Genomic DNA, 27,016 nt, shown 5'->3' with positions numbered 1-27,016 from the left:
AAGTAAATAAGTACCTAATGTGAAACATGTTTTTGTTCGCCCAACTATTGATGAAACTTTCTACAAGTCTACTCGCGTCGATACCAACCTAATTTATTCAGTAAAAATAATACCAACTTTCTAAAAAAATACTTACAGCGATGTTGTGAAAATTTAATTCTTTAGACAAAAGTATAATAAATAAAGAGGAGTAATCACAGACAAGATGAATGAAAGTCTGTTTCTATAATTATAAATGAAATGTTCAAAAGTAAAAGTGTTCACGCGAAAAACAATTCATCACGTCATTGAGTACCTACAAAATACTTAACAGTAAAGTTGAACACATTTGGTGCCTAATGAACTTACATTGCATTAAATTAACCTACACAAGAGGTACATGTAAAAGGACTCAGCTGACATTTAATAAAAGGATACATCCTACATGATTTCACGAAATATACACGCTTTCGCAGAAAGACACTCTCTTGTGAGCAGATGAGAGACGTGATTCAATTTGCATGGTATGATGGACGGATTATTCGTGTGAGCGCGCGCGTCCTTTGCCAGTCGTATACGAGTACTATGGATCGAGTGATGTTAAAACACTTAAGTGCAGAACTAGGGGAGCACTTATTCGTGTCACTATCACCTAGGTATTGCTCTATACGTGGAAGAGATATTAACAAAATGCTTGACGATGATATATTATTAATGAAAATACACAATATTTATAACCGAGCTTGATACGAATTCTGCGAAAGTTAATGTTCTCGTATAATATTATATCTTAATGTAATCAATCTGACATCCAAGGACATTGCGAACCTTTTTCTTTGTTTGGCCATTGATAAAAAATATATTATTTTGCTCTCATATTTTACTAAAGAATACCAACAATAACCAAATTCATCTACTTACTTTTTTCGTTACTTATAAAGTCCCATTTATGCGGAGAGAACAACATATGTATGTTTAAAACTAGTGGAATTTAATTTCATATCGTATTACATTTGCCTTAAGTATTAAACATTCGAAATATTTTTTATAAGTGTTGAATTGAAATAGCTAAATCAGTAACCTTCAATTAAATAATCTTTAAGACAACGAGAAGAAGAACATTAATAAATATTACATTTTGTGAATCATGTATTTCTCCAAGATAAATTCATAAGGAAATATTCTCGGTGTGGAGACAAAAAGACCATAGTTGAAACCACCTCCCGCTCCCTCCGATCTACTAATGAAGGGGCTACTTCAGCAAGAGGTCGGGCTCATATGCCATTTGATGTGACGCGTGGCTATGTACTTATCTATTTTCTTAATATTCCGATAAATATGACATACATTATTATATTTATATCTTTTATAAATTTATCATTATTTGTATTTTTGAATCTTATAAGTTTAAATTAATAACTATGTCATGTTTGTAGTACTAACCGCAATATCTCAATCTCTAATGGGATAGACAGAGTGTTACAAATTGTTTAATAGAGAAGCTTGAATCTACACATCAACGGTACACATTCAAAAAATTCAAAATTCAAAATTTTTTATTCATTATTATAGGATATTATTATATCGCTTAATAATTGTCGTATGGTTTAACAACTTGGTTGACGTCAAATAAATTACTTAAAAACCAAGGCGTCAGTGCAGAAGAAGCGGTAACAAACTGCACTGCAGCATTTTCTTCAACAACGTCAACTTCACAATATTAAATTATACTTAGAATAGAATGTGGACGGGAGAATACATTGTTCACGGGAGATTTATATATTTATGAGATTTAATATTGAAAAAAGAAAAATATATATATATATATATATATATATTATGGATTGCCAATTTTAAAAAGATTTATGTACAGAGTGTACTGATACATTACATTATAAATGCACATCCGAAACTATAGAACTTTCGTAGAGACGTATGATGTTGCGGGGACTTTCAATAAAAAGTATTTTCAAAAATTTCTTGAGGATCGCAATGCTTCACGCCTGCTGAAGTTGGTAAATAAAGATAACGTGGCTCGTTCTTTTAGAGATTGTTGGTTCTGTTCGGCCGGTCGGTTCTGTCTACCCCGTGAGGGCCAAATATGTGGTATATGTATGCATGTAAATAAATAGAAATTAATTTGTAGAGAGAAGTGAATCCCATGTAAAGGTTAAATCTAAATAGCGATGTCCTCCATGTGAGCCGAGGGCGAACTGCGCGCTAATGAACCGCGCGATGAACATCGTACTAAAAGACTTTCGAGTGATCTTGGGGTGGATTTTTTGAGCGTACCTTCTTCCCTTGTTCATTAGTGTAATTAACTTATGCCGTAGGTATCTATCGAGACAATTCGTTCCCGATATCCGATCATTATTAGATTTTTCTTTTAGTTGAGTCAAGAGAAAATTTCACAATTGAAGAATGAAGGCTTAATAAAAGGACTGGAAACAAGAAAAAAACAGCGGAACAAATTTTTTTGTAACATGGCGACAAATTTGTTAATCAAAATAAACTTGTAAGTCTTAGTTAAACTAGTGCCTTTGTTCCTCTTATTTGTAATACAAATCATTTACGATATCAATTCCTTGTAACAGTTGTTATCAGAAACTTTGGGCGAATTTCATAATGGCATTGGTGAAATACATAAACATTTAACATTATAAAAACAATAATTAGCTAAGTTATTTTGCTAAGGAAAACAATCGTCCGATAGTCGTAATATTTTTTTTTAAAATGTATTCAAACTCTTGCATTACGAATTAACTGAGCGATTGTCTGGTAGGCAATGTACAGTCAAAACTAGTGCTAAAAAGTTGAAATTCGGCACGTGTGTTTCTTGATAAGTATTGCATGTGGAATTTATTAATGTTCCGCGGCAACAAAAAAAATCTAAATTTAAACATCAAATCATCGAATACATCTTCCACTTACAACTTCCAATCAATATAGCTCAATATAAATATGGCAACTTGCAAGCAAGATACGTTCATTGAAAAGCAGTCACGCCATTTTACATTATTGAATTAGTTTTATGCAGGGGAGTGTCAGAAGGGTAATGTCGAATTTCAGAGGGGAACGTGGGGCCGTTTTCCCCGACCTTCCCTCAAATTAATTAAAATAATTCATTGAGACGTCACGAATGTGGGCAACACCCGCAGTCAGTTGCCTCTTTTACTCGGTAAATATATTATGTGCTTACAAACATAAATTTATGATTTACGTATGTAGTACCTACATAAATTTATGAAGAAAGTTCATGCCATATGCGTGGTTAAGATTTTTCAGAAACATATTTTTAAAATGAAATTCATTTCTTAGTAAATGTGTGTGAAAATGTTTGACGATATTGATGTTCTTCAATGTAGGTTGAGCGCCTAGTATCAGCACAATACGTGTCAATTTATTGGTAAGCATCACTGAAATCTGAATGTAGGCGTAGTAAATTAGTGAGCAGGCACTGCATGGATGCAAATGAGGCTAAATTATCCAGAATAAATGTTTGAAATTACGATGGAAATGGTAACCCAATCTATTTCGTCGTTGATACGTAGCAAATAAAGGCTTGGGTAAAATCACTACGTTATTTTATAATTATGTATTAAAACCATGTTATTGTATATTGAATTTACCAAATTTAGTTAATCCCATTAGTCATTGCATAATTACAGCGTGTTTGTTGTATATTTTGGATTATTAAATTATTAAAGATGCCGAAACGTTGCAAAGTATGGAATTCTGTGTAATTACATGTTTTGGATAGTGGAATATAGAACAAGAGTTTCACTGTTAATTTGATATTATTGGTTTATGTTGTGTGAAATTAATGATTTTAATACCTATTATTTTAATGCGAAATAGACTTGATATCAGTGTGACTGTGTAATAGAAATTGTAGTATCTAATTACTTCTTTTTTATAAGTAGAGAAAGTAGTATTAAGTGATAAAATAGAAACAAAAATGCATCGTTAGAAATCGAAAATAAGACAATACTTTTGTAATAGACTGAAACGCGAAGTTCAGCTGGATAGCTTAATGATGGGGTTGAAATTAAGATAGCAACTGATTGCTAGCTCTTCATCTAAAAGAAGAATCCTCTTATTAGCTTTTCTCTTGATTGACGTGTAAACTACCTTGAACCATGAGGTACTGGCCTGTGCCTGAACTTTGCTCCGCAACAAATAGAACTTTTTTATTTTGACATAAATAATATTAAAAAAAACAACGATCACGATTCAATTGTGAACATGATCCAGCCATTCAGTAGACTATGCATTTTTTATTGTTCTTTGTAGACTTTAGATATCTAGAATTAAAATAAGTTGCAGAAATCTTATGGAAGTTATAAAAGTAAACTGGATAAAAATACCGGTAAAGTGGGACTTTGAGCACGAGCGGTCGTTGTATCCACCTCGGAAGTCGCAGAGAATTCGACCCTCATTTTGACAGTCGTTGATGCCAGGTCACGCAAAAGATAGCTGCTTTCTGTTATAACTCCACAATTTTACTCAAAATGATATAACTTTACAGATGTACTGAAAATAATATTTTGGATTATAATTTAAAGCAAGTCTAGAAAGAGATGGCCTTGAAAATTTCAGTATATTTGATCATCGTTGATCGGAGTCACGCAAAAGATGGCTTTATGTAAAAGTTATACCTAAGATAAATATTTTGAATTTATGTTGCTAGCTTAAAAGCTTATAACTATGTTAAACTTATCCGAAGAAACGATTTATATCGCGACTTGTGCAATGTCTTGTACTCATTGATGGACTAGAAAATTTCAGGATTTGGCGATTGTAGATTAGTCCCAAAAAGGATAGCTATATATAAGGTAGAAACTACCCAACATAATCAAAAGGAAATACTTAAAACATACATGGTTAAAAAGCACGCCTCTTTCCTGGCGGGGTAGGCAGAGTCCACTTCCGCTATCCCTGCAAGTAACAAGTAAACGCTTAGAAAAATAACAAAACGAAGCGGTGTCTATCACGACTCGCGTAATATCCTGTCCGCAAGCGAGGGCCTCGGGAATTTCAGGAACATTTGACAATCGCTGATGCGGGGTCACGCAAAGGATGGCTGCAGCTTCCGGCACGCAGCGGGCACTCGAGCGTGAGATCGGCCGGACGTGTTTGCCAGTGACGATAGTGGCGGAACTAGGCTACGCACAGAGCATAGAATACCCGACCCCAGCGAACGAAAGTATGACGAAGACCAACCCCGTGACGGCGATTCTTTGCTCAGTGCCGGCGAAGAATGTTATCTTTCATAGCCTACTTTGTAAGTTTACGGAATTATTCTGTTGATTACACTATGTTTACGCCGCAGTATGTTTGGGCTCTTTCTTTTCGCTATTTGACTGCTGAACAGATAGTAGTATACTTACAATAATTGAGAGGTTTTTGCACAATGCAGCAGTAAACGTTACTGACTTTGCAATTATTATTTTTTAATATGATTCTTATTTGTTGGGACTGTTCCGATGTTGACGTTTTATGGAAATTAGCTCATCGGTTACAAAGTTATAAAAGAAAGAGTTTTGGGGAGCAGTACCTTATTGGGGTTTTAGATTATCATCATTTTTGATTCAATGATAGTGATCAATTTTGTTAAATATTTAACAAAATTGATCACTATCATTACAGCATATTCTTGACCTTCCATATCAACTGTCGACTGGAGTTTTAGGCTCGGTTTTAGGTCGGCTGTAAATGCTTAATTACATGTTTAGTGAAATTCTTATACTCAGCTGCCTATCTGCCACAAATCTTCTTTGGGAAACACCCTATTATGTAAAGAATTATTATTTATTAAATGCCCAATAAAAGTACTAATATTTCAGCTCCAAAAGGGCTCCATTGTAAGCTGTAAAGGAAATGTCATAGTTATAAATAAAACTTAGTACTTACACAAATACCTCTGTTATCGGGCAACTGTCCGGTTGTACCGTTTTTGCGCCGGAACTCTATATGAGTTACAGGGTCCGGTCACAACTGCATACCGCTGTATCTTCTGCTTTTACATTACTATATTACCACTTTTGACATTAATTCTATGTGTTGCGGCACAGTTATTTGAAATACTTATCTACATTTCACCATTTTACTTCCTGTTTTGCAAGTGAGACTCGTTTTCACACTGTACATTGGCTAGCTATACGTGTGGATGGATTCAAATATTATAAAGAAGAAATTATTTGTATTTATGCATGTCATGAACAAATACAAATTCTTCTTGAAACAATTTTGATGATAATTGGCACAGAAACAGACAAAATCTTCAGAAGCAGTATAGGTTTTTTTTTCTAGAAATTCTAGTTTATATATGCGTTTTATATTATCTTAATTAACCATGTACCAGTGACTCTGAAACTAAATTAAGGCAACTTAAACTACAGATAAATGAATACAATTTAACCGAAAATCGTTTATCAAACAAATTGATGACCAATGCCGTATCGTTAATACAAAGATATTTGACAGACAATCAAAGCAGACGGAGATAAGTAGATTGTAAATGAGTGCAAAAATAGAATAAAATACTAAAATATACTAAGTCAAACTTTAAATATAACAGATTTAAGGTGTAAATAAAATTATGTGCGAGATTAATTAAATTTAAAGTTGTGATGGTAAACACATAATTACTTTTTTATTTTAATATTAAGTTGTTTCATGTTGGTTGGCAAAACAGACTTAAAAACTTTTCGCATTACGCTCGCTCCAGAGTAAATCCAATAAGGGATTAGGTGACATAAACGAAGTCTAAAAATTGTAAGCTTTCATTGTTTAGGAATATTCTTTCTCTAGTTTTTTTTTATAATTCAAATATTTTTTTGGTATTGCGTTTTATTTACTTGCGATAAATACTCACTGTTTTGAAAAACTTTATATTGAACGACTTCTTAAGATTCTATAAATAGCTCCCGACGTTTGAGTGTTTAACTATTACAGTGGTATTTTATATATATAAAAACAGAATACGTTGCAATTATTAAGTTTTAAAGACCGGTATCGGCCTTTCGATATTGTTCTATTCACACATGCCTTTATACCGGTCGGGTAGGCAGAGAATACATTTGGCACATATAGCTAAACGTGGCCTATAGGTTTTTCAAGACCGCTGACTATGCCTACCCCGCAAGGGAAGTACGTAGACGATAGACGTGATATAAATGAAAAATTACATCTAATATTTTTATTGTCAGCATTTCTGAAATTAAAATATTTCTATTCTACATGTATTAGCATGTATGAGCTTAATATATCTTTCTTTTACTTGGACTATCTCCGAGACTTGACAAAATAAAGAATATCTTTGCATACATTTTATATAGATTTGTCACTGAAGCTTTCTAGATGGACGAGCACGACACTATTAGACCTTTATTGTAAGCGGAACGCGTGCTATGGATTAAAATGAAGTTCTCGAAAGTTCATAAAAACAATGACAGTAGAGTGCCCGAGCGACGGGTCCGACACTGCAAAAGTAACATCCAAAATAAAGTTAACAGGGCGGTGACAACCGTGAAATATCTGCAGCGTAAAGTCATTTGTTAAACCGAACAGTCTCCATTTTGAATAGCGTTCGTACTTAAAAGATGGATGACACATTCGAAAAGCAATATGGTAATTCATTACTACGAACCTTAACAAAGATTTCGAACCTATAAAATTGTAGATTTATTAGATTGATGTATATTAATACATCAATATGGTACAGTAGTTAAAACTTTCGAATTTAAATATCATAGTAAAGAACGCTAATGCAAACTTTAAATCCAAACATATTCACGGGTTAGCAAAAGCTACAGTTATCAATTAATTTACAGTTATTAGATTTTTAACCGAATCAAAATGTTCACAGTTGCCGTATCACTCAAGTATAGTCGTATAACCAGGGTAGAAGCTTTTCAGTTCAGTGCAGATTTGTCAAGATGGTTCTTATTGACGCAGCAAATAGACGTCCGACACAATTAGCAGAACAAATAATTGCAAACAGAGATTGAAGGAGACAAAAACGTCTAACTCCGTCCCAGTCCCAGATGTATTTGGATAACAGGAACGGGTTTTCGAGAAATTATGGCAGCCAGGCAGCGCTTTAATACGAGTTAAAAGTGCCTAAATTACGTTTGCACGAAAAGTTGCCTTTTCAGTTGAGAATTTAATTATTCTTAACCAACTTAATAAAAGCAGCAGCATCTACATATTTCTAAGAACATTTTCTTATGTGCATTTAAAACTTAGCATCCACTGATATGACAAAAATGGTGAATTATTAATATTATTTCCTTGTTGTTGAATTATGTGAGAATAGGTGCTTATGCTAAATATTCGACGAAAATATAAATTAACTTTTATATTATGTCTCGAATGTGTGTAGGGTGATTGAATAAATGGTGTCTTATTGAAATACATTCTTGTTACGAAATAACCACTTCAACGACGGTGTGTTGTGTGGTGTATTGAAGTGTAGTATTATTTGTTGATGAAGACATATCCAGAAGGAACTTAGTACTCGAACTAAGCGTAGCCAAACGTAATAATGCAAACATGTTACTCGCACGCTATGCTACGAATTGCTACGATGATCTACGAAATCGTCTTTTGATTGAAAAGGGAGTAATGATACTTTTAATTTAATGTGAAAAAACTAAAAGTAATGAAACTTAAGACAAATAATAATATAATAGTCTATAAACTATATGTAATTACAAAGAAAAATGTATTTTATATAACGAAAGGTATGTATATTATTATAAAATGACATTGACAAGAAAAATGGTTCCTTTTTTATATTTAAGTTTACTATTTCTTAGGAGCGGGAAACTGCTATATTTCTGTTGGAATAAATATATTCATTTTAGAAAAACTATCTTGACAGATAAACTGATATTCGCAAGAGAGTTCATTACTCCATTTAAGATCTAAAATTGAGAAATATGGCATAGAATAATGTTTTTCAAATAATTCTTGGCATAAATTTACAAAATTTGCTCGCATATCGTCAGTAAAAGTCGATAAATAAATAGACACGTACAATACATGGAGTAATAAGAGTATCTAACAACTGTCAGTGACAAATTCGAAATTGATGACGCTATAAAAGTTTTCGCCAAAGCGATCAGTGTCAACAGCTCCGCTCAGGTAAAAGGATAACTTTGCTCTAAACACACATTATGTTCAGGAAAATATGTGGGAGTACCAACACTTCTTGTTATGATTTCATCAGTTTGTGCGATTACTATGCCGAAATGGGATCTTACATACTTAGTATTCTTGTCATTAGGAATAAAATTTCATTTTGATTTAGGTATGTCTAATTGTATATATAGTAACTTGACATTCATTTCATTAGATTTTCTTAACTTACTCTTATTATATGTTTGTAACATTACTTTTGACCATATTTATTAAAATAAATAAATGCAGAGATATTTATTTGCACAGTTATGCCTAAAATATTCCTTCTATTAAATTCGATGAATAATATTTTTGGTTACAGATAATCCATAACCGGGACCGCGACCTCGATTCGAACGCAACTCATCTGCGCGAATGTTCGGTCAATTTGCCGTATATAATAAACTCCTTCCCAATCCAAACGTAGATCGCGGTCTTTATGTGTATTCCTTTGAAATGGCAAAAAGCGGGGCGTGCGGCGAGCCCGTGCCTGGCGGCCGGTTCCACGGATATCGCTCGCCGCTAGCCATTTGTATAAATATCTGCGGCGGAAAAAGTCGTGCCCGGATTAAGTTGCGCGTCGTACATTATGAGAACATCCGCATTATATTTCACAGAGAGGCATGAATTATGTGCCGTTGGACCGCAGCGATGTAAAGTTACTTTGAATCAGGCGATGGAAAATTCCTTTTATGAATAACAAGAATTTTTATTACTTTCATAAGCCTAATTAAGTATAAGGATGTTCTTGAATGTGATCTTAAATTGTGTAGGTAAGATTCAATTAAGTAATAAATTTACGTATTCCTTTTGAATTCATTTATATGAAATTGTTAGAACGAGATCAACGCTATTAACTTCGTTTTCAATAAAATATCGTTTTTGAAGATTTATTAACATAATTAAGTCAATTACTAAATAAAACAAAATCCTCATATATTTTGTGACTGTGAGGAAAAAGCTGTCGTCCATGATATGAGCATAGTCGCATTGCATAATACTCGTACTTAAAAATTATTATAGTTCATATTTAATAGCCTAAACGATTTCTCCAAAACTACTCAGGCAGATAAACTTGGAATTAATAAGTGAGAATTCAGATTAAAGAAACAGGGTTGAGCAAAGAAAAAATATGTGTCATGGATATTGTATAAGGTATTCAATGGTTCTCCTGAGGGACCGGTTCCGCAAGTGGAGCCTGGCCAGCCTCGACGCTGACTCAGCTGAAGAGGCGGCCATGATTGAACGTTGGTGAACACCATCGCCAGACCGGTCCCTCGACGTGGAGGAGAGGGCCTGCCGCTTTCGGGCGTCGCTTGTCGCAGTCTGCGACGCCTCCATGAGGAGGTCGGGTCCGCCGCCTAACAAAAAACGGGTACACTGGTGGTCGGAGGAGATCGCCGAGCTCCGACGCACCAGCAATAGTGCCCGCCGGGCATACACCCGGTGTAGGCGGCGACGGACGATTGTGGAGGGTGAGGAGGAGCTCCTGCGCGCGGCACTTAGAGAGGCTAAGGAGGCCCTGTCCAAGGCGATTGCCAAGGCCAAGGACGAATCCTACAAAGAGTTCTTGGCCGCCTTGGACCGGGACCCTTGGGGGCGGCCGTACAAACTTGTACGGAACAAAATGCAGTGCGCCGCCCCGATGGCCTCTCTTGAACCGGAGCTCCTCCGCAACGTGGTGGAGGACTTTTCCCCGAAGTCCCTGAGTTTTCTCCTCCGAGAATGGCTGCCCCGGAGCGGGAGTCCTCCGATATGATGGAAGTGCCGCCGGTCACTGACGCAGAGATGGAGCGGGTCATAGACCGACTCCATCGAAGCAAAAAGGCGCCGGGTCCTGATGGGGTCCCGGGCCGAGTCATACCGGTGGCGCTTATACCCCTTGGGGATCGCCTGAGGGCTGAGGGCATTGAGGGATTTCTCGGAGAGGGCAACTGAGAGGGGGGGTGGGGCCGTGGCTGTATCCCTTGACATCGCCAACGCCTTCGGCTCCATCCCCTTTGAGGTGATAAAGGAGGAGGATGGCAGGATAACGTCGAGGGCAATGGTCTGCGGTGTTCCCCAGGGGTCGGTGCTAGGACCCCTGCTGTGGAACATCGGCTATGACTGGGCCATCCGCGGGGTCCTTTTGCCCCACCGGCACCAATATGGGCGGATCGGCATTCCGCTGCCAACAAGGCCCTGCTTCGGCAGCCACAAAGAGTGGTTGCCATCCGAATATGCAGGGCCTACATAACGGTGGCATGGGCGGCAGCCTGCGCCTTAGCTGGCACCCCACCGTGGGAACTGGACGCGCTGGCCCAAATGGAGGCCTATAAGGAGAGGGCTAGGTGGCGAGCTCTGCCTGCCGCCGAGAGAGAAGTGGGCGGCAGAGGTAGGGAGACGCGGGACTTGGTTGTGGCTAGATTACGGGAGCGATGGAAGAGTGACCTCGAAAACTCCGAATTCGGAGTTCCCACCATCGGGGCACTCCTTCCATCGCTGGACAAATGGCTGGATCGACGCCACGGCCAGGTGTCGTACAGGTTGGCACAGGTAATGACCGGGCATGGCTGCTTCGGTCATTACCTGTACCGTATTGGGAAAGAAGGGAGCGAGGTTTGCCATGAGTGTGGAGAGCCGGACGACACGGCCCAACACACTCTGGCAGACTGCTCAAGGTGGTCGGCGCAGCGGCAAGAGCTGGTGGAAGTTTTGGGGTATGGCGACCTCTCGCTGCATAACGTCGTTGACAGGATGTTATGCAGCGAGAGGAACTGGGCGGCGGTTGCTTCCTTCTGTGAGACCGTCATCTCGCAGGAGGCTGCTGAGAGGGTGCGGGAGGAAGACCCAAACGCGCCCTCACATAGACGTGGACGGAGTGGTAGAAGGCGAGCACGTTAGCGTGCTCACCTACTCCCCCAACAGGACCACTAATCCTGGGCAGAATGGGCGACTAGCAACTTACTAGTCGTCCAAGTAAGAAAGATCCTCGGTAAAGCCGCACCGAGGAGCCAGAGGGCATCATGGTAGAATGCATAGCCGATCCCGATGCCTTCGAAATGGCAGGAAGGTAGCGCCGGAGGGGTTTTAGTGCGGTAGTCTGGCACACTCGGTGCCAGGAGTCCCACACTCTCCCGGGTGAAGACCCGGGGGGTCGTCCGTAAATGGATTTCCCCTTCGTAACAAAAAAAAAAGGTATTCAATGGTTTAAAAATAATTTAAAATATAAAGGTTTTTATTTTAAAATAAGGATGGTCTCTATTATAAATTACATGTAATGAAATCTAATAGTCGTTAGTATACACAACCTGAACATATCGTAATCAAAAAGTTAGGAAACAATAAACCTAATATGTAAATCTGTCAAATTTGCATTCGTTCACAACATACATACCTACTGTTAGCTTTTGGGATTACCAAGAATTTTTCCATTTCAGAATCCATAATGATGCCTTCTATTTCATTTAAAACTCGTACATATCTACCAAATTTCAGCCAACTCCATAATGTGGTTCTGGTTTGAGATTGGTATAGATTTCTACTAAAGTTGGCAATTAGTTTATTCACTATCCGATGCAATCAGCTTTAACTCGAGTTTGGATGACCGTCGGTGCACGCTATATGTATTAGCTAGCATCTAGCAGTGCATCAACAGTGTTGTCCATTCAGCTTTTAAAGTAATCCTATTAGTATTAAGTGCTATTGTACTGTTGAGTCCGATTTGCTGTCGTCCCCAATTGCAACAAATGTATTTTCCCGCGTTGGCAGCTGGCCAGTCGCGGATATTTCCCTTGGAACTACTTGGAACCGTTCATCGCGTGATTCCCATTAACAAGCCTGTCTTAATCAAATTCAGGGTACTTAACAAAGCAAAGTTACTATAGCTTTAACTTTGTGTCTTGCTATGCAAAGTCTATGCAAGTCTCATAAATATGTAAAGTGAAAGTGTAGTGTGTGTGAAGAAAAATAAAGACTTTTGATTAGTTTATAGATGTATTGTTAATCAGTTATATATATATGACATTCAATTACGGAACTTAAGATATGTAATGACCGATGCCATCATGATATTCACGTTACGGCAATATGTAAGGCGATATGTTAGTAATTTGTCTATAGATTACATACATACATACATACATAAAATCACGCCTCTTTCCCGGAGGGGTAGGCAGAGACTACCTCTTTCCACTTGCCACGATCTCTGCATACTTCTTTCGCTTCGTCCACATTCATAACTCTCTTCATACAAGCTCGGCGGTTTCGGGTACTTTTGACCTGACCCTTTACCAGGACGTCCTTAATTTGATCAAGATACGTTCGTCTAGGTCTTCCCACTCCGACCTTTCCCTCCACACTCTCCTTGTATATCTGCTTAGTCAACCTGCTTTCATTCATCCTCTCCACATGACCGAACCATCTTAACATACCCTTTTCTATTCCTGTAACTACATCTTCTTTCACATCACAACATTCCCTTATCACGCTGTTCCTTATCCTGTCACTCAATTTCACACCCATCATACTCCTTAACGCTCTCATTTCCACTGCATTTATTCTGCTTTCATGCTTCTTTTGCCATACCCAACTTTCACTCCCATACATTAATGTCGGGACCAACACGCCCCTGTGCACAGCCAGTCGAGCCTTTTTGGATAGTTTCTGACTGCTCATAAAGGCATGCAAAGCTCCATTCACCATGTTCCCCGCGTTCACTCTCCTTTCAATATCACTATCATACTTGCCATCTGATGTAAACTTTGATCCTAGATATACAAACTCTTTCACTTGCTCCACTTTTTCTCCTCCAATCAAAATATTACATGCTGTCATTTCTTTCTCCATTTCAAAAACCAGTGTTTTAGTTTTACTTACGTTCACTTTCATTCCTTTCTCTTTTAAAGCTTCATGCATACAGTTTACCATCTCCTGTAACTCCTCCGCTGATGACGCCAGTATAACCTGATCGTCGGCATAGAGCAGACATTTGACGAGTAACTCATTCATCCTTAATCCACTTTTAGACTCTTTCAAATCTGTCAAACAGCTATCCATAAATAGGTTGAACAGCCACGGTGACGCAACACATCCTTGCCTAACGCCTTTCTCAATCTTAAACCACTCAGTGTGCGCTCCGTTTATCCTGACACAAGCACTCGAATCCTCATATAAGGATTTCAGTGCTCGTATTAAGAGACTGCTCACCCCATGCATAGAAAGTGTTGACCACAATTCATTCCTCTCAACTCTGTCATAGGCCTTTTCCAGATCTACGAATGTGCAATAGACTTTTTGACTCTTGGCCAAAAACTTTTCGGCTATGCACCGCAAGGAAAAGACCTGATCAGTACATCCCATTCCCTTTCGAAATCCCGCTTGAGCATCCCATATTTTGTCATCAGTTTCATTCTTGACTCTATTAATCAATACCTTAGCATACAATTTGCCGACGACGCTAAGCAGGCTTATACCACGATAATTTTTGCAGTCCAGCTGTGACCCTTTTCCTTTGTAAAGTGGCACGATAACAGCCTTACACCAATCTTTTGGTACTCGGCCGCTTCTCCAACACAAATTGAAAAGGCAGTACAACTGACTAGCTACTACGCCTTTTCCTGCTTTAAGCATCTCGACCGACACTCTATCACACCCAGCAGCCTTTCCCGCTTTCATACTCTTAAGTGCTTCCACAATTTCGAACATTTCAATTTCGCCTTCCATCTCATTCTCTTTTTCTTCGCTATAGCAGAAATCTTTCTTATTTCCTTCTTTTTTTTCAAATAAACTTTCAAAATAGTCCTTCCATATCTTTAGTACACATTCTTCTCCTTTCACAACGCTACCATCCTGGCATCTGATCCTAGTCAGCTCTCTGGTTATAGTATTTCCTCGGGCTGACCTTACGGATTTCCAGAATACTTTCAGATTTGACTGAAAGTCTTCTGATAGCCTTTTATCAAAATCCTCTTTATACTCTTCTTTCTTTCTAATCACAGCTTTCTTAACCAAATCTTTCATTTTCTTATATTCCTTACGTGCTTCATTCACATCTTCATCTATAACCTCTTGCATTCTTAAGTTAGCTTTTGCTGCTAACAAATCCAGCCATGCTTTCTTCTTTAATCGCACAAGTTCTTGCACATCTTTACTCATCCACGCATTTTTGTGATTTTTTCCTTTCCTTCTTCTACTTACACCACACACTTCAACAGCTACTTTCACAATTCTTTCTTTAAATTCCTTCCATCCATCTTCAATATCGCTCATTTCCTCTAAATCTTCAAATTCTATAATAATATTTCAAGTCTATAGATTTATCCCAAAATTATCAGATTAGAGCAGTTCCAGGAAACAGTTGTCCTCCTTTCTGTACGAGGTAACAAAGACTATGTTTTGGAAATACGAGATGATATTTTTTTACATAATAAATTAATGTATTTAGTAATAAAAAGGTGAACGTGGAAAGAGCAAAGTAAAACTAATAATAAAGTTGGTGCCAGAAATGCAAAGGATTTGGGCAAAAGGTGTTCATGCCAAACGATTTTGAGCACAAAGTACTGCAAACTGAGAAATAAAGCCAGTGAAGTATAAGGAGTTTCATTTTAAGTTTCCTTTATGAAATAGGTAGTTGTAGAGAGTATAATTTTATTGAGTTTGAACAAAATTATTGATCGATGTGCCTCCTGATGTGAAACCTCTGTGATTAGTTGATACCAATTAACATTATAAATGCGAAAGTAAGTTTATTTGTGGCCTCTTCACGAGTTATCTATTCAGTTAATCTTCTTGAAATATCCCTTTTTTATAATTAAAAGTCTGGAGAACTTTCCACAGAGAAGGCCAACCGTCTTGAAAACGTTGAATGGCTTGAGTTTTTCAAACAGTGACAGGTTGCTAGCCCATTGCCTATAAGAAGAATTCCAAATTTTTTTGCCATTCCCTTAGTCATCTTTTACGCCATCCATGGGAAAGACATGGAGTGGTCCTATTCTAAAGTGCCGAGAACCACACGATACGGCCACGGAATAAAATTGAGAATAAAAATTAGGTACGTTCCAACTGTCAGCAACCTTTAATATTTCAATATAAATAATTATGTAAAAAATTTTGGAACCAGAACGTGCATTTTAATATGAGTTATACCTATCTAACTCTGATTGGTTCTATTTTCGCGAGATTCCACTCTGAACAAAACCCCTTGCAGTTACCGCTAGCATTTCGCCTCACTGGTAGCAAATACAGATTTCAATTTAATTGGATAAAGTTAGATACAGTTGAATGCACTCTAATAGAGCCAATGGAATAATGTAGCGTTATATTTTTATTTGCAATTAAGGCTTATATGTTCTTCTATTTCTGTTTTTAGAATATTTAAATAGCCTATAGTAAAATGGATTTCAGAATGTGGAACATATATTGGCTTTTGCTTGTAGACTTTCCCGCATGGCATTATGTTATAATTTCTGAGAAAAAATGAGATTAAGAATTAATTGTTTTGTGACAAGAACATTTATACCTATTTAGGTTAAATTGTTTATTAAAATGAATCTTATGTCATATTTTATTTTATGAGTAGAAATAAATCAATTTGTGAATTCAAGATTGATGTTAAAATTTTAGGAACAATCGAATGAAAAATAACATTATCATTACGTGTATAAATTTCTGATACGAATAACTTAATGTTATTTATAGTTGCTTTATATTCCCAGTGGTTTCACAAACCACTGGGAATCTCTTAATTATAAAAGCCGTTAAGATGTGTTAATAGATCTACAAGATTTATGGCATTTGTTTCATATTTTATCACATTTAATGAAACACACATATCAGATACTTTTAGTATGATTAAAAAATGGACAGTTATCAGCAACATGCATACAGAAACTGATCAGCAACATGCTTTGTCAAAAAAGAAACAGTATCAAAACAAATCAAGTTCTGGGATTTTTTTTTGTAGTTGGTAAAACAATATGGGATTGTTATTTGTTAATGTTGCCCGCGATACTTGGAAAGGATTCCAATATCCTCCAATGTAACGAGATCGGGAGAATGAACGACTGTAGCATGCTTCGCGTGAAAGATGCTGCGGCTGATATTAAAATACTTAGGTAGTTACTTGAATTTTAAAGATATATTTTTTATATTTTCATCTCAGTACTCAATAATTTATTGCTTCATATAACAATTAAAATCTAATAATTTTAACTTATTATTTATTTAACAATTTATGTACAGAACATCCTTATAAAACAAAACTACAATTCAAATTAATAATATTCATTTAAAACTTACTCTTTAGGGTTTATAATAACAAATAATTTAGGGTGTCAATTATTATAAGGGTCAATATTTTATTTAAAGGCAAAAATGCTTCTTTTATTTCTGGACTGTCCCATCCCAGTACCAGACAAGAGCAGCATAATGCCGAAGGTAGTTCTTCGCATAGTTTTAAGATATTTGCATACTATGCGGTAGTTGCATGCTACCACTTTGAGTTTACTTATGGACTATAACGCGGTTAACCAATACAGTGTAACTTCATTTGTACTTGCAAATTATGTGCTGATTCTATGTATTATGTGCAATAATATTATTTTTTATAAACGTACACGTAATATTATTTGCCAATCCTAACTAACATAAATGCGAAAGTAGGTTTATTTGTCTCTTTGTTATCTTCTGAACCCATCTTTTTGAATCGTATTTACATATGTATAAGAGTTTGGAGAAGGACATAGGGTACTTTTCATCCCAATGAAAACTGTACTTCCCGTGAGATTTGCGAAAAACTTGTATTATTTTATAGTTGGCACTAAATTCGCGCGGGGGTAGTTGTTGCGGTAAAAGCTAGTATTTAATATTACGAGTATGAAGAAGATGCGGCAGAAGCCTAAGGAACATGTTAGAAATATACTGCAAATCGGTTAGGGAATTTTAAAAACTTTTTGCAATAATGATATGTTTGGTTTCCTGCCACCCAAAGGTTCACTGGAAGAGATTGCATTACCGATAAGTCCGCCTTTGAACCATCTCTGTCTGTTTTGTATGTTTAACTCTTATTGTTTTATCTATATTTTTATGTTTTGAGTATAACTGATGATAGAAATATTTAAATTAAATTAACTACAATATATAGCGAGTCTCCAGCAGAATTAAATAATGTTTTGAGAAAAATATAAAAGCCGGTATTGCAGACTATACAGCCATAAACTAGACAGACAGGATTCGAGATTTTCTTCAAGCTCATATTCAGTGATTGCACAAATATCTCTTTGCCCATCGCACAGACTCATGTCGGCAGCTGTATCGAGCATTATAAATCCTTGAACATTGAAGTCCATACAAAGTGAAAACCATCAAATGTAGAGTATTACTTCAAGACTTTTCGGAACATTCGTGTATGAACTAAGAATATCGGTTCTCATCAAGAATTCGATAATACGAAAAGTAAGTATGTCTTTTTTATTAAATAATCCATTGAATCTCCACAGAGTGTAACTTAATATTGTTTATCGTTAAACCGAAGTAGAAGCCTCTGGGATTGTAGGAGCCGCTCACATAATTAGGATGGGCGTTAAAGACGACGTTAATAGATCTGCAAGATTGATGGTGCGAGCACAAAGAAAAAGACTAGCTCATGCGTCAATCTGACGTTGTTTTCACAAAATTCGAGACTGTAAATATGTTATTATAAATTAATAATACGGATTTAAAAAAGTTGTTTTATAGAAATCCCTATTATTATCTTTTAAAAAAATTGTACAAATGTTTCAGTTAAAATAATTATGTGTGTAGGTTTTAGTAACTCCGATTCCCCATTCCGAAAAGACTTTTTCAGATACATTGACGTCGAGATGAAAAGGACTAAGTTTGTTTAGATGGCAATTTACTCTCTACTCAGAGTTAAATAAATTAAAGTGAGAGAAGTTCACTCGTGCGTAGCTTATTTAAGACCTGTTCCATTGAAACGGTAAACAAGGTTCGCAATTAATAGAATGGGAAGACAAACAAAATACGTGCTTGTTTTCATTAAGGGCTCCTCTGGCGCAATCACTAGGTTGTTTACGACGTAGTCGTCGTCTAATGTGTAACTTTCTGTTCATATTTGTAACAGATTCTTATTTAATTTGCCTATAGGTATTTTGCATCGATCAAGAGAAATGTTCGATAAAAAACCTATCATCCAAAGTTACCTTATCAAAACTTATGGGTATCAAATATTTACACAACTTGTTATATTGTTCCGTTAGGAGCTTTTATTTTTGTTCATGTAATATTCAATAAGAATATGAAATACTACATGTTAACTTTAGTTTATTTATTAAGTATATTACCTCCGCCATTACTTTCTCTGAAGTTTACACAAGGAATTTACAAAGAAATCACATTACACGCATCGTTACTTCTACTCGCAAAACCGGAACATGTTGGCAATCAGTATATCCAATAACGTGACAAAAATGTGGTAATACGCACATAGAATAAATTTTAGTACAAATTAACTATACATGTACCTACATAAGCAGTGCCTTAGATTTATTTTTGCCTTTCTACGAGAAATGTTAAAAGGTAACATTGATACAATGGAAAATAGATTTTCAAATTGAGTTTCTAACTCTTGTAACTTGAATGTATATAAATATTTCAAACAGTATCCTTATCATATCAGACCTATCTGGCACGTACCAAAGTCATAATTTTACGATGAGGTACCGCATGGGCTCGGTTACAGCCCTTTGCGGGGGCAAGTGGTGATTCAATATAATGATTGGCTCCGTGGCCCTGAAGATAATCTTACAGATATCGAACGCCACCTGAGAATACAGCCGCAAAAAATATCATTAACGAACGCTATTGCTGCCTAAGCGTGCACCTTTATTTATTGTATGAAAACGTTGATTATTGGAAAAAATTGTCATTCTTATTTATCATCACGTCACATTTTCATTTTATTTACAGAATGCATAACGTTTTCTGGCAAAATTATCGTTTTGCATCGGAAAAGTATAACGTCATTAATTTACATGATTTATTTTTAAAATTATTGTTCTTTTTCTTGATCGTGTTCTTTATTACTGAAGGTCGTATCAGTCTTGAAACGCTTTGACGGATTCGTTGGGGAGCTCGTTTCCAGATTGTTTTGTCTTCGGCTTTTATCAGGTCAGTAGTTTTACTACTACTTAATCGCCTATATATGCATAGACCCCATCAACCTGGCGTCCGTTCCTTCTCTTCCTCCCTGGGGCTGAGCCCCGTGGCAGCCAATGGCCACGATACAAATTTATCACCGCCATGACATAAACGTATCAATTCGTATCAAAAGCCACATTTGAACTCTGTGACCTTGGTAACAGGATAACTTTACAAGGCTAGAAACACAGTTTTAGATAAAACTCCGTTACGGAGAAAGTGCTTATCCCCTTAGACGCGTCTTACTTACTCTACATATCCCACGGGAAAGAGATGGAGTGATCGTTAAGTGCTTGAAACTAGACGGTAAATTTTATTTAAGTATCGTTCTTATTGTTTACCAAAAGCAATACTGTCAATATTTTTTTATTTAAAGTTGTTTATAGTTTAGCAAGCTTTAATTCAACTTGCAATGTATCTACAGAAATATGTTTGTAACAATATTAGTTCAGATAGTATCTTACAAGTAAAATTTAAGCCAATTGAGCTAAAATTTTGTAAACCCAGAATATAAATGGCGAACATGACTTCGTGATTACAATCGCTTAAACCAAAAATAGAAATATTGCAGATTAAAATTTATAAAAGCCTTATTGTTAAAAGGGTCTTAGGCATAGTCCTAAAGCAGGTTCATGAAGGGCCGCAATATAGGCCGTGATCATGAGAATCCGCTTAACATGCGAAGCATGTTTTCTACATAAAATATACTTTAATTATTGAATTTTGTTGATGAATATCTTTAAAAAAATGTCTTTTAGTAATTAAAACTTTTGCTTGGAGCATAGCTGACATTACCTTAAAATTAAATATGAACGTTGTTAGCACCTACTTATTTCAAAATTTTTATTTAGCTTAATTTATGTAGTGTTTTCACCTGTTAATTAACAGGTAAGTAGGAATATAAACCCTTTTTGGCACACTATGGTAGTCATAAACATTTAAAACATAGGCTTATGTTAGAAAATGTTGTACTTTTTTCATTATTGGGTTATGCATTTGTTTCCCACTCACCTAATGGTACGTGACAATAAAGACGAAGATGTTAATTACCTATCCAAGAGAAACCTATATTTGTTCTTTTTGTATACAATTAATAACAATAAAATAGGCTATATTCTTGGTGTAACTATCTGTAACTGTGTAGGTTAAGGTTCATGTTAAAAAAGTTCGTTTGTAAGTTGAAGTATACGTATCTATCACCCATATATGTTTTAGAAACGGAATAGTCGACCTAGGTGTCAAGCAAGATTACAGTGGGGCTGAGATACCCACGTGTGTCGAATTGGATTGCATAAGGGCTTGATCAACGACATTTGGCTCAAGGGGCATCGGCTTACACATCTCAGCATTAGGGTAGTGTGATGATCTTCACACGTTTATTAATTGATGTAAACTAGCTTCTATGGATGACGAGATTTTAGGTGAAAATGGTCGATCTTTGCTTGACAGTGTGGTATAACCACAACAAACAAATTAAATCAATATCTATCAAAATAAAACAATTAACAAATTAAAAAAAAACGAAGTCAAATGTAGGACTAGAAAAAAAAAACAAAATTACAGGCAATCATTCAAAACCTGTATATCAGCCGACTGCAAATTTCAATATTTAATTTACGCGGGGCTTAAATTTCAGACTCGGCGGTATAAAATTGTGAGTACAAGATGATTGCCGAGAAGCCGGGGTCTGTTTACTGTTTGTTTAGTTCGCTCTGTGAATAAGTAAGGTAAGAAGGCGGAGCTAGCTCCGACCGAGCAACCGTAAACAGGAGAGTTTAATGTTTATGAGCAGTCGGTGGCGCTAAGTGAAAATGAAAGTGATTCCCAGGGGGCAGTTAGCTTCGCGGAATTGTAACGCGCGGTCTTCCCATGTGTCTCGGCCGACATCTAGTACGGTTACAGTTATTACAATTGTACTAGTGAACCGCAAAGGTAAACATTGAGGCAGATGAATAAATTCATTGAGAATTTACCTAAACTGGAACTTCATTTTAACTTTTAATGCTGGCACTAGAATAATTCGTGAGAACCAAAGAGCTGAAGCCTCTTAACTTAAACACGAAAACATGTTAACTCTTTCAAACGTGATCAGAAAGTCGGCACATGACGCAACTAAGTCATGGATTGTTAACTTCACTTGTTTAATGATTTTGTTTGTTAGTAGTTCGTAGCAAGATTGCACAGAGATTTTCCTCTATCTACTGCTTCTATACACGTTCGTATCCAAAGTTACACAACAAAGCGTAGCTTCAGCTTCAGTAATGGTATTTGTGAACAGAGATTGTTGCAAATAAGTCCCTCGGTGTGGCTTGCTGCTATGCAGATAGATACTACTCCTTGATGTTAACATTCTGATTCGATTTTCACGTTTAATATATATGGTGATTCCACAGTGGGTACGAATCGATTCTGAGAGTTTGTTTAAGGGCAATCTCAGAATTGAGATCGACGAGCTACCACGAAGAAGGAAGAATAAAACATGGGTATATTTTGTCACAGATTATTTATTCGTATAGTGGTATATCTAAGAATTTATATAAATTTATTACATAAAGTATTAGAGTCTATCTCTCACTCACATTTAACGACATCTATAGGAATGAGAAGGAGTGGTCCTATCCCTTTTTTATTAGTGCTGGAAACCACGCGGCACAATATTATATATGTACTATATATAATATACGGAGATATTGAGTTGTACTGAAAATATTACAACTCAATATCTCTATCAATCACTGTGACGAGATCAGGCCGTAGCCTTAATATAAATAACACTTTTGTACCAACAGTGATCGGTAAATATAAAATTAATTTCATTTTGGTCCACGATGTTTATTTATAAAATGTTACGTTTGAGTGATTGAAAATTAAAAGAATCAATTAAAATTATTTGAGAACATCAAATTTTATATAATAGGTCTGTATGTATCAGGTGAATTCAATTTATGTTTTGATAAAAAATACGCTCGCCATGCCATACATTCACCTTGACATTTCATTCGTGGAATTCAACACTGTTTTCCAAGAAAATTTATACATATTTGTCCAGTCCAGTTGCAAACTAATGTTGACAGCCTGAATACATAATACTTATTCAGGTTTTAGACGTTTATTGAATTTAAGTATTTATTTCAAATAATTTATTTCACAAGTTTCCAAAAAAAGTATCTCTTCGTAGAAGAAACATCACATAAAACCCAAGTACATATATACGAAATATTGCAAAAATGGGTTTATGCTACATAACGATGTAAAACTTATAAGTAAATCCTGTTCTCTTTGTTCACACATACATACATAAAATCACGCCTCTTTCCCGGTGGGGTAGGCAGAGACTACTTGCCACGATCTCTGCATACTTCCTTCGCTTCATCCACATACATAACTCTCTTCATGCAAGCTCGGCGGTTTCGGGTACTTTTGACCTGACCCTTTACCCTGTTCTCTTTGTGACGTCAATAATCATTCTTATAGTTTTAAAATTGACCAATATTACTGGAACATTTAAATGCTTGTCTAATTTTAATGGAGTCCTTAGAAAATGCAATGGTTTCGGGTTCTCAGTGAGACTATAAATGACTGTGGCGGGTGACGTCTTCCTCAATATTATCAGGGATCAGGCATTCCCTTTGCCACTTTAATTGCGTGTTTATGCAAATTTTCCACCCGCCGTCCTATCTATTCATAATTTAATTGGAGTGGTCTAAGATTATTGCATTCTTCACGATTCGAGAACTCTATTTGGGTTAAATTGTACCTTTTATCATTTAATGTTCTGTACTGATGAATTATTTATGTTCAACGTTACTGCACCTAATAGGTACAAAACTAGGATTTTATGTTATTTGAAATTCTTAAAGTAGTGTGTGTTCTGCTGTGAGATAATTCCATTTTTAAATACCTACCTAAATTTATTTGATACAACACCCAGCAGACTACAACATATACTATTCGCACCCTTAACGAAGTCTATACAGCTAATAAACAGAACTGATGTGGATAACCCACTCAAAGCAGAACTAATACAATATTCATACGGTTGAATTGCACTGAATATACCTTAGTATCAACATTAAGGTATTACATAAACGTACAAACATAATGGCCTGGAAATTCATAAAATAATAAAATATAATATTATTAAAAGATTCTAATAAAAAGAACAATGACAAACTGTACTAAGATATTTGATCTTTACTGAAAGTTAAGTATTACGAATGTCTTATAATGAAATTGTTGCTTAGTAACGGGGGAGAATCATTGAAATCTGACCTGCTTTTAGTAGTGACTACCAACTTATAAGGGTCAGATGTCTTAATGTTCTCTGTACATAGCAACTGTTGTTGACATTCTGTTTCTACGCCAGGTCTCCAGCGGTATTACACTGTCTTTCCCACAAACACCCGGCTTAAGGCACCGTGCCGACGCCGCCTTTTAGCAAATGGCTTAATTTGTAGAAACTTCATTGGAATGTCTTGCCGTGTGGTTCCTGGCAATTTAGAATAAGATGGAAAAGATTTGGAGTGGCCATGTCTTTCCCGTGAGTGTCGTAAAGGGAGAGTAAGGAAATGGCTTATAAACTTCTTATTCTTTTTGTAGACGATGGGCTAGCAACCTATGTCACTATATGAATTTTAAAGCTGAATGTGTCTTTTCAAGACTGTTGGCTCTATCTTCTGCAAGTCGTGATAATATGTGTGTATATATCGTTGCGATGAGTGACTCTAAAATAATAATCGGTAGGGAATATTAAATTGTCAAAAGCGTTCTTATAGCTAAACCATTATGATCTCTTTATCTTGTCTCTTGAGCTTAATCTTAATTACCCGCTTTTGTACCATATCTATCTGTTTTGTGCTGTTTTGTATGTTTTATTCTCATGGTGCAATAAAGAGTGTTATCTATCTACTCTGACCAATCCTGAACTAGTGAAGGCATACACAGAGTTTGGCAATTATTTTATAAAGAAAAGAGTTAAGCTTTATAAAATAAGAACAAAAACTGGTAAAAAAAAATATTTCAAACACAGAGTACCAAATCACGACTTGATGAATTATTTTTAAAGGTGTACAAAGGTGGTCTTTGTTTGTTAAGAAATTCTACATACGGTAAGCCAAAGTGAGTATCCGCATCATAATGAACTCAATTTGCTACGGTCTTAACTTGGTTTACGTACAAACAATTAGGATCAAACAACTTCGCTCGAAGTTTATAATAAGTACATATTTTAAATGTAAGTCGTGTTATAACAAGGCGAGTAATATAATCCCGGTTCGCAAGAGTTAGTGTTATTGCCGGCTGCAGGCAGCCAGCGCGCAAGAGTTTCGCGGATTAAAAGCAACTGCTCTGAATGTCTGACTTGCCCTCGTTTTTATACACTTTTTCTCATTTACGTTCAGCCATTAGTATTTAAGTAAGTACGAAATATCTCCGCTAAATGTCTGCTGCGGTTTTTGCATTTACTTTGGGGTTTACGTTCATTAAAATGTTGATTTCTTAATGGTGTCACATCAGATATTCCAGTGATACGTTGATGCATGAAAATATAAATGATATACAAGGAAAAAACATTTTTCTGTTTCCAATTAAACACTACTCGTAATATAAAAACGAAATGATACCACAAATCCACCAAGGCACAGCTTAAACGTGATTTTGTAAAAAATTGCATATTAATGGCGTCGAGCATATATATAAGAATACTCTAATAATACGACCACATTTGTTCGAAATCAATTAAAAACAAACTGTGAAAGCTCTATTTATCCAAAATGGAAAATTTGTCTGTAAAATTCAGTCTAGTATAATATTGACAAGGCAAACGTGGACTTTTGCCAAAAGGGTGCAATATTGGACTCACCCCTCTCAACAAAACAAATATGAATCAACTCGTAAATGAATTTTCACTTTTTGTTTCTTTTAGTCTTTAATTTTTCTTATGAATAACGTGTAAAATTGACCTAAGTATATCAAAAAGGCAGTGAAAATTTTGTACTGTTTTACATTATGACGTGATTCATCACCCTCCTGGCGTGTGTCACGGTTATGTCCTCCCTAGGGAAGAGCCTGGTATCTAACTATGACATATCCAGAGTAGGAATTTCAGGTACATTACGATATCTATGATCGAACCACAAACACACATTATTATGTATAGTATATTGATAAAATGCTCTGTGAGCACCACAGTGTGTCAAACAGTGGCGGCTGGTTTATGGTCGGAATAAACCTTTATTCCATTTTTCTATAACTATTTAAGTTTCTATATGGGTTGTGTAATATGTACCTACTCGAACAGTATTTCGGTAACGCTATGGTTGCCCAGAGCGATATCTTTTTTGTAGCTAACATGAGAAGTCGACGTAGCTCGTAGCTGTCGTAGCGCCTCTACGACGGTCTACGATCTTCGCTGTGTTTTAGTTTAGGATATTTTGTCATTGATATTTTTATATTATGCGGCAGATAATTAAAGCCAAAATTATAATTACTAAATATTTTTTATTTTTGAATGGCTGAAAGTATTTATTAAATTGATAAATTTTACTCTCCTTTGTATTATAGTGCTTTTTGACCTCTGTATAAATTTGTGTCAGCTGAATCGGAGTCTGCTTATTAATTGATGTGGTTCCTCTCTCAGACCTCTGATGCCCGTTTTCACCAACGATTCCTAAGTTTT

This window comes from Amyelois transitella, chromosome 14 (assembly GCF_032362555.1).
Source record: "Amyelois transitella isolate CPQ chromosome 14, ilAmyTran1.1, whole genome shotgun sequence".
In the NCBI taxonomy this organism is placed as follows: domain Eukaryota; kingdom Metazoa; phylum Arthropoda; class Insecta; order Lepidoptera; family Pyralidae; genus Amyelois; species Amyelois transitella.
Note: the sequence above shows the minus strand (reverse complement) of the source record.